Source organism: Neolamprologus multifasciatus, unplaced genomic scaffold (genome assembly GCF_963576455.1).
Source record: "Neolamprologus multifasciatus unplaced genomic scaffold, fNeoMul1.2 chr13_unloc_1, whole genome shotgun sequence".
Taxonomy (NCBI): Eukaryota; Metazoa; Chordata; class Actinopteri; order Cichliformes; family Cichlidae; genus Neolamprologus; species Neolamprologus multifasciatus.
The window spans coordinates 14019-24363 of NW_028181974.1; the positions used below are offsets into that span (position 1 = coordinate 14019).

At 43.0% G+C, this 10345-nt stretch overlaps 1 long non-coding RNA gene across 1 annotated transcript; it reads left to right on the forward strand.

The window, feature by feature from the left end:
- The first annotated feature begins 1697 nt into the window (after positions 1-1697).
- On the forward strand, positions 1698-3237 carry LOC146490429 (uncharacterized). The gene is made up of 2 exons (XR_014872753.1): positions 1698-2138; positions 2325-3237. It is a non-coding gene; the product is annotated as an uncharacterized LOC146490429 (long non-coding RNA).
- Positions 3238-10345: the final 7108 nt, after the last annotated feature.

Consider the following 10345-nt stretch of genomic DNA (forward strand, 5'->3'; position numbering starts at 1 on the left):
GTGTGTGTGTGGGGTCAGAGTGTGACCCCATAAAGACTTCACTAAACCTGCTGGTCTGGAAGTCCAGCAGTTCATCTAAACAAAAGGCACTTAGACTAAAACAGATACAGATACGTTCATCCTACCACAAAACAATAAGAGCAGGTACGACCTCTCCCATGCTCCCAGGATGTGGGTGTGAATGCCAGAACACTCTGGAATGCACACAAAGTCTTTGCAGACTCCTAAGGATCAACCCTCTACCAACATGACATTGACTATAAAACTCTAAGCATATATGACAATCAACAATATAACCCTGACAAGCTTCATGTCTTATAAGTCTTACAGATTGATGTCATTTGTGTCATACAGGCTGATCTCATGTATGCCCTCAGCTTGAAGTCCTGGATCGAGACAGCTTGATGTCATGTCTGCATACAGATTGATGTTGTCATGGTCTGGGTGCGTACCTGTAGGTTTCCAACAGCGGTCCTCTTCCTTTGGGCGGAGATCGGTTGCTCCTCCCTGGCTGAGCACCTGTGGGCATCAGTCATGGCTTGAGTATCAGGTTAGTCAGTGATGTTTTATTGCTCAGTCCAGATCCTGTGTGAAAACTTACCTGCTTTTTCCTGTCTTCAGAGTCGGCTCCTGGAGTGGGGCTCTCGCCTCAGTCATCCCCGCTTTTCTGGACCTGGGCCACCAGCTGCTGGTACAGCATTGCCAACTAGCCTGAAACTCACCTGCCTGCCTCCCCGCACCTCGACCTCATCTGGGCCTTGCCCCCCACCTGTCCCCTTCACCTGAAACCAATGCCCTGGTCTCTTCACAGTATTTTTCCCAGCCCAGCTTCCACCTCCCCACTGCCACAGCTGTCCCACCTTGAAGTCCATGAATGAGACAGCTTTATATCGTATATGCATTCATATTGATGTCATATAAGGCATACAGTATGATGTCATATAGGCATACAGTATGATGTCATCCTGTGTCCTCTGATGACCTGTTTGCCACTGAAAGGCAGTGTTAGAGGGACACTTGGGCATTTATCGCAGCATATAATGTGTTTTCTGGATACACTGCTGCTTTTTCAGCACCCAGAGATTGATGGCTGCGTGTCAGAGCTGGCTATGAATTTCAGAAGGATCAGGCCTTAACTTAACAAAAAAGTTATCAGTAGTTCTTTCCACCTTTTTACCCACAGCTACATCCACTTCTGTCGGGCCTAGGCTGCTCACTACGGCTGGGTATCATCACTGATTTCTGTAATCCATTCGATTCACGAGGTCCTGATTCCATTCAATTTGATTTTGCCTCAGACAGTCAGAAATATTATAATTCTGATGATTTATCAGCGCTGACACATGTGAGACTTCATCAGAGGTGTGAGCATCACAGCAGAGGCCTTTGTGTCAAAGTAACTGAGGATAAAACAGAAAAACATGAAGGAGATTTTCCTGCCCTGTTTTCTGTAGCAGATACACTTTAAAATATTCTGCAGTAGAACAAAAAGTGAAGAAAACATGAATCAACATCTGACCATTACCTGATGCTGCTGAAGTGAAGCAGAGCAAAGTTACAGAGGTTTGATTAGAGACACAGCAAAAGTTTTGCAATTTGGCATCCATTTTAAAAAGTTTCAATTTCTTCGTTATAAAACAGCAGAAATGATTCTTTTCAAGGTCATTTTCTGGTGGGGAAAAACAGCGACCAACAGCACTGTATATGACTTGACCATAATAAAGCGAATGAATAATGCAGGAAACAGAGATTTGAGATGGGAAACTGTTCTTGAAGTACACTGAGAGAGAGAGAGCTGTGCAGGCGGTGGAAGCAAAACAGCAAAAGTCAGAGGGGATTAATGACGAGATTTATCAAATGTGGAGCGTAGTTTGGATCTTCTTTTGCTGCTGCTTCAGTGAATTTTGGTTAGAGAGAGATAAAACCTGCAGCTCAGAATCGTGCGCAAAAAAGACGGAAACCGCCGACGCGGTCAGTGAGCTGTCGGCTTTCTCACCCGACGGCGTGTCCGTGTACGGGCCGTCGGGTAAGAAAGCCGAGGAAGAGAAAGCTGATTGTGATGCTTCGGGTCTGTGTTTACGTCTTTGTGTGGAGTCCGTGTACCTGCTCTCATTTACTGGTTGGTGGTTGTTGAAATCGTTTTGTGAGCCTTAACCTGAGATTCTGGCGTTTCTGGCAAAATACATTTATATTTAAAAGTCCATTCAGGATTTAATGAATCAATATCGCTTCATTCAAGCTACTCGCCTCTCTCTATCCACCTGCACTTTCAAACGTACACACGAAGGACTACGGGAATATCTGGACTACGACCATTCAGAGAGGTCCCGCCCCTGACTATCTCTGATTGGTTTAGACCACGATAGGGGCATAATGTGTGTCAGTTGTTGACCACAGGGACACTTTCAGAGTTGCGGAGACTTTTTTTTAATGTACTGAACGGCTGGTCGCTGGTGCGATCTAGGATTTTATTAGTCGCACCAGTGAGAAATTTGGCCGCAAATGTGACCAAATTGGTCAGACTCTAGAGCCCAGAGATCAGCTGCTGTCTGAACTGCACACTTACACTTGGGTTTTGTATTTTTTGGCTTTTTCTCTGCTCTTTTTTGAATTATAAATTCAAGAGGGTTTGGATTTCTGTCGATTTCCTGCAGGATTACAACTTCCAAGAGTTTCCATTTTATTTTATTTTGTTTTATTTTGAATTATAACTTTGAGAGGATTTGGATTTCAACTGAATCCCTGGAGTGTTGAAGTTGCAGGGATGCAAAACAGAGATAATATCAGCTTATCCTGCTCCTCGTATTTTTCTTCAAAGTCCTCTACAGAGAGACAAAACAAACACAGGAGTTGTGATTAAATGTATGTAGGAAAGCTGACTTTCCAAATGAAGATGAATTTAACAGGTAAAGGAGACTTTACTCACCTAGATATTTTCGCACAGCCACAGCACGTGGTGTGGTAAAGGTCGGCCAAGATTTTGACCACATGTCAGAAACTGGATCAAAATTGGACTAAACTCACTTGAACTCTGACTTTGTCTGCACTTAGAACTATCACAAGACATTAAAACAAAACATCGGACATTGATGACATCACAGGAATCTAACATTCTAATCTATGCAAACTGTCTCCAAGGCTACATAATATCAAATTAAATCATAGCAAAGGAGTAAAAAGCAGGATCAGTCTTAGGGTGTATGTTACATGTTTGCCAGTTTGGATGAGTGAGTGCAATACTTCATCGGCCTGTGTTGTAGCAACCTGTTGAACCTGCTGAGAAACTTTTCTTTTTCTTTTGAGAGAGAGTTTGGGTTGGAATTTGGAATTAAATATCTGTAAATTACACGATTTAGAGGGGTCTGACATCACATCCAGTCTCTCTTCTGTGATGTCAAATATCAATGCCAGACTCGCTTCTCTGCTGTGATGTCAAATATCAATGCCAGACTCACTTCTCTGCTGTGATGTCAAATATCAATGCCAAACTCGCTTCTTTGTTGTGATGTCAAATTTCAATGCCAAACTCGCTTCTCTGTTGTGATGTCAAATATCAATGCCAGACTCGCTTCTTTCTGTTGTGATGTAAAATATCAATGCCAGACTCGCTTCTCTATTGTGATGTCAAATATCAATGCCAGACTCGCTTCTCTGCTGTGATTCAAACTTTTTCAGAAACTTTTCTTTGTCCTGCTCTGCCACTTGACCTACAGCCAACCACTGTAGTGGGTTAGAAGAATTGTAAAGTGCACACATAAGAAGCCATACTGGGAAATTGTCTTCTCTGTTTTCCAAAGAAGACAGTCCCAAAGCCTCCTTCACCCAGCTTATCCTGCTCTTCGAATTTTTCTTCAAAGTCCTCTACAGAGAGACAAAACAAATTTAATTTAACAGGTAAAGGAGACTTTACTCACCTAGATATTTACGCACACCCACAACACGTGGTGTGGTAAAGGTCGGCCAAGATTTTGACCACATGTCAGAAACTGGATCAAAATTGGACTAAACTCACTTGAACTCTGACTTTGTCTGCACTTAGAACTATCACAAGACAACAAAACAAAACATCGGGTATTGATGACATCACTGGAATCTAACATTCTAATCTATGCAAACTGTCTCCAAGGCTACATAATATCAAATTAAATCATAGCAAAGGAGTTAAAAGCAGGATCAGTCTTAGGGTGTAGATCACCTTGTGGTTAGTGCCTTCTATTCGATGTACAGACTGAATAATAACACCTTCTAATTAGTTCTGTCTCCTATTGGTGCTCTTCTACGAGTAATCAGTGCTTGATGGCTTACTAAGCTTAACGTTTTTCACAACATTGATAACAAACACACACAAAACAACAACAACATATATTATCTAAAAAAAACTTGATTGGACCACAGTTTGATGTTCATCCTACATGTTTATTGAGATTGTCTAATGTCTGCGACGGTATCTTCTCCCACGTCTGCGGACACCCGAGGCCTTGTGGGCTCTCCTGCGTCTGCGAATGGGGCGAGAAGCACGTTTGCGTCTATACCTGCGTGGTGGCATCGTCCAAAACGGCGGTACCTGCTCCACGTCACGGGTTCTATTTATGGACTCACCTGGCAACTTTAGTGATGTCACTGCTGATGTTGTCACTGTTGGTGTGACCTCATGACTCATTCATGCCATCTGAACTGTGGTGTAATTATGAGGTCACAGTGGGACGTGAATTTATTCACAAAGTTGAAAGAGAGTTTGGGTCATAACTCAAAGACACAATGATGCAGTCAAATCATTGGAATTAAATATCTGTAAATTACACGATTTAGAGGGGTCTGACATCACATCCAGTCTCTCTGCTGTGATGTCAAATATCAATGCCAAACTCGCTTCTCTGTTGTGATGTCTTTTTTTTTTTTTTTTTTTTTTTTTTTTTTCTTGCCTGTCCCGTTTGGCTCTTTTGCCATCAGAATTATTGTCTAAAGGCGAAGAAAGATGCCCAACGGATTTTCTTTACCAAATTGACCATCCCAGCTTTGCCGTATGGTCCATTTGATTCACCTTTTATTCTTTATTTTATTTTCACTTGCTGAATACGGGACAGACTTGACTGGGGGAAAGAAAAGGGAGAAAGAAAGAGGGAAAGAAAAACAGTTGAGAAGAGGGACGGGGGAGAAGGGCAAAAAACAAAAACCAACAGAATAAGCAGAAAAAAAAATAATAAAAAAATAAAAATACATATATCGATCACCTGGATCACCTGTTGAGAAAGAAAAATTAAAACAAGCAGAAGAAAACGAGAGTAATACAATAAACAACATCACAATGATATATGGGAATATGACAGTAAATACTAAATATTAAACAATATTGTGCAGCACGTAAGATCGACAGCACAGTGTGCATTGAGGTAGGAGCCAAAAAGGGTGTAGTTTGTGTGTGTGATCACCCGTGTGTACACCTGTGAGCATGGACGCGCTTGTTTTCTTAAAAGGTTCCCTCATGTAATGATCTGCTAGAGGGTGTGGGGGGCCACTGCCCCGTCCTCCAGGGCATGAAGCAGGTATGGAGGAGATCAAAACTCCAGACATCCAGAGGCCCTCAGAACACAAGAGACCAAGGAAGACCAACAGAGGGGCAGCCGTGCCACTGTCCCAGAAAGAGCTGAGGAGAGTCCCAGATGAGGGCTCACCCAGCAGCCACGGAGCAGAAGCCAGGGGGGGTTGCAGTGACGTGCCCGTGAGCTCCGCCGGCAGCCAGCTGTGCCTGAGTGACCGAGCCCCAGGCCGAGAGGCTGGGGGCACCCCACCTCCAAAGTGGCCCAAGCGAGCCCCAGGCTCCAGGCCCCGATAAGCAGCCGCCAAGGAGTGAGCCGGTGTGTACCCGGACGCCCACCCCCGGACACAAAGAACCACCAACGCACCGATGTCTGAGGGAGTCCGCCCCCGGCAGGGGAAGTGGTGGGGGGAGATAGGCCTCCAAACCTTGGAGGGCCTGTGCTGTCCTCAGAGAGGTGGCGTCTGATACCCAACCTGACATATGGACACAGACATACAGGCACACACAGATACAAACATCCATTCCCACCCTCATGCTCTCATATGCACTTACTCCACACTCAACCAACGTGGAGACAGACATAAAGAGACGCTGTACACACAATCACAGTCCCCAAGCGTACTGATATTTGACATCACTCTGTTGTGATGTCAAATATCAATGCCAGGGGTCCGTTCTCCGTACCTCGCTTACTACATCCAAGATCAAATGACACATCCAAGATCAAATCATTGCGCCAACTTTGAGCTCGCTATTCCGGTTCTCCGAACACACCTGTTGTTGACGATTAGTACAGCTGGATGAAGTAATGTGAGATCACTGGGTGGCTTAAAAGGGGCTACGCATTGATAGTAGAAACATTGATCGGCAACCCTTTGATTGGTCGGCGAAAATGTCGAAGGAGCGCGCTCAGTATTTTTCGGCAGCAGAGCAAGAACTCTTGATTGAGGGATTTCAGGAGTTTCAGAGTTTAATTAAAACGCAAGGGAACACTGCAAAGGCTGCAAAAGCAAGGAGAGAGGGCTGGCAGAAAGTTGCTGACAAATTAAACTTGTAAGTAATTTATTATATTATATTACATCCATCCATCCGCTTCCGCTTATCCTTTTCAGGGTCGCGGGGGGCGCTGGAGCCTATCCCAGCTGTCATAGGGCGAGAGGCGGGGTACACCCTGGACAGGTCGCCAGTCTGTCGCAGGGCCAACACACAGGGACAGACAACCATTCGCACTCACTTTCATTTGCACAGTCACACCTAGTGGCAATTTGGATTATCCAATTAACCTATCCCCACAAGCTGCATGTCTTTGGACGGTGGGAGGAAGCCGGAGTACCCGGAGAGAACCCCCATTATATTACATTATATCATATTATATTATATTGTATTACATTATATCATATTATATTATATTATATTACATTATATCCTCTTTCACATTAGAGCCACAACAGGACCCACTAGAACATGGGAACAAGTAAAAGTGAAATATAAGAATATTCTACAGAATGGTAATATTTATCACTTATATTGCTTTTAGTCCCTGAAATAATCTGTTTGTTTGTTTATAACAGCAACCAAGAAAAGGGCAGAGCAAAAAAAGACAGGTGGTGGTCCTGCACCCCCTCGTCACACCCCGGCAGAGGAGCTGGCCCTAGGGTTGAATGCCACCAGACCCATTGTTGAGGGCATCCCTGGGGGCAGCTCTTCCTTAGACCAGCAGCCGGGGTGCAGTAGCAGCAGCACCTTCATAACTGGTAAATGAGCTCATAATTCTATTTGTACAATGTAAAATATTTGGTTGTTGCCTTAATTAAAATGCTTTTTGTACTTTGACATTTATTGACATTGTGGGGTTTTTTGTGTGTAGTTTTACATAACACTCCATCACTTTTACCTGTTCCCATCCAAGGGGTGACTGAAGCATGCACAGTAAGTTGGGATATATATATATATATATATATATATATATATATATATATATTTTTTTTTTTTTTTTTTTAATTATTTAGACCAATAGGCTGTACCACATCCCTTTGTAACACCATTTTGTTTCCATTGCACAGGACAGTGAAGCAGCCCGGTCAGATGACTGTGGTTTGGAGAAAGTCCCTGTAAGTGCATGCATAATTTGGCCTGAATTTGTATCTACTTGTGTACTTCTATGTGTTTCTGGCTGCAGTATGATTTGCAGGCAGAGAGGCCTGATACAGAGGTGGGCAGTCTTGTAATTAATTTTACTTCCTATATGACATGTATTGACCATTAAATGTTGTCTCTACAATTGAAACAGGGTGACATTCGTTTGCTCTATAAGAGAAGTCTCCAGCAAAAAATGGAGTATACTGAGCTAAAGAAACAAAAGCTTCTAGGTGAAATTGAACTTCAAGCTCTAATGAGGCAAAAAGTTCAACTAGAAATTGAATTGCTTCAAAAGGAACTTCAGAGTAAGTAAAAATACACTTTCATACAGAGCACTATTGATGACCTTGCATGATACAGTATATATGATTTTTTTCCTGGCAAATGATGACTGGCTTTTTTTTGATGAGACAGAAAAAGATGCTCAAATAAATTTCAATGAAAAATATGTTTTGTCATGTTTTTAATATTCGAAATTGTGTTGCACAATTCTGTCCCGTGCAGCTCTGCCACTAGGTTGGTCCAAGTGCACTGGCTGGAGGTCATCATCAGGCTGCACCTCCACCACAGGAGTCCTCTCCTTTCTGATGGTGGCAATGTTGTGCAGTACGGCACATGCAACAATAATGTCACATGCTCTGTCAGGTGCAACCCTCAGACTTTTCAGACACTGAAATCTTCCCTTTATTTGCCCAAAGGTCATTTCAATGCGTGCCCTTGTCCTGGCAAGAGCTGCATTGTAGCGGGTTTGTGGCCCAGGGTTTGGGTCAGGGAACAGTGTCATGAAGTACTGCCTGCATGCATAACCCCTGTCTCCAAGGAGAATCCCATCGTAGGCCCCTGTGTAATGGAGAAATGCTGTTATGTTAGGCCCAAAATAAGTATGAAATATCAAAATAAGTCTCTTTTTCTTACCACGCTCAAATAATGTGCATAACCCTGACTCTCTGAAAATTCTTGAGTCATGCACTGATCCGGGCCATTTAGCTTCCACATTTGTGATATGGCACATAGAGTCACACACCATCTAAGAGATTTCATTATATGTGAACACACTCCTTTTCATTATATATTACCATCTAAAATATTAGTATTACTCACCTGCACATTTATACTGTGAACCCCCTTTCGATTGACAAAATCCCCTTCATTGGGGCATGGGGGGGCCTTGATCGCAATGTGTGTGCAGTCTATGGTACCAATCACATTAGGGAAGCCTGTGGACAATCGAGCTATAGTTACAGACATAGGTCATGATTGCATCACATTCATTATCGAATTTAATGTACCTGCAATAGAAAAAAAGCCCTGTTTGACAACCTGTGGTCTTAAGTGGCTTGGAAAAACCACAAACACACCCAGGAAATGCTTGAGTGCCAGGTATACTTTGCGAATGGAACGGCAGACAGCACTTTTGCCAATGTTCTCTGCGTCTCCAACAGCGTACAGAAACGTGCCACTCACAAAGAAACGCAAGGCAATGCACACAGTTTGTGCAGTTGTTAATGCCCGACTACGGTGAGTGGAACTTTTATCATAGGGATCCAACAAGTTGGTTAAGTAAATAATACCCTCACGGGAAAATCGATATCTCTCTATGAGCACACTGTCGCGCTGAGCTAAAGGATCCTGTCTATCCCGCAATATACGCTGAATTCTGAAAACTCTCCTTATCAATCTTGCACCTTCCGCAATGGGTTGCTCGCGTACAAACGGACAGGACATGGCTGCGACAGACTTCCCAAATCCACCTTCGCTTTTATAGCCGTGGTCTCTCATCTTGATTACACGAAGTAATTTACTATTACTACTCTAAAATATGAATTACATCTGAAATAATCAAATACATGAAATAGAATGATTAATAGTACATTTCCCTTTTTTTAGGAAATGACCTGTATGTATCTGTATGAAATCAATAAAAGAATCAAATACTGCATTATCTTTAGTTACATTGATAATATTTATTTATGGAAAAACAGTGGAAAAATATCGCTGTTGCTTTCGTATAAATGAAGCGGACATACCTGGAGTGGCCGCGATCTAATCCTGTTTACATAAAGTAAGCCTGCTCCCAAGCAGGTTTACGCTTACGGATCTGTTGCTATGGCAGCAAGTCCCGGATGAGCTTCGGAGAACCGAACGATCCAAGATCACACGAAATCGTCAACAATCAAATCCAGCTAACTTACTTAGCGAGGTACGAAGAACGGACCCCTGATTCATCTCTCTGTTGTTGTGATGTCAAATATCAATGCCAACCCGTTCTTCTGTTGTGATGTCAAATATCAATGCCAGACTCGCTTCTGTGCTGTGATGTCAAATATCAATGCCAACCTCGCTTCTCTTTTGTGATGTCAAATATCAATGCCAGACTCGCTTCTCTGCTGTGATGTCAAATATCAATGCCAGACTCGCTTCTCTGCTGTGATGTCAAATATCAATGCCAAACTCGCTTCTCTGTTGTGATGTGAAATATCAATGCCAGACTCGCTTCTCTGTTGTGATGTAAAATATGAATGCCAAACTCGCTTCTCTGCTGTGATGTCAAATATCAATGCCAAACTCGCTTCTCTGCTGTGATGTCAAATATCAATGCCAAACTCGCTTCTCTGCTGTGATGTGAAATATCAATGCCAAACTCGCTTCTCTGTTGTGATGTCAAAT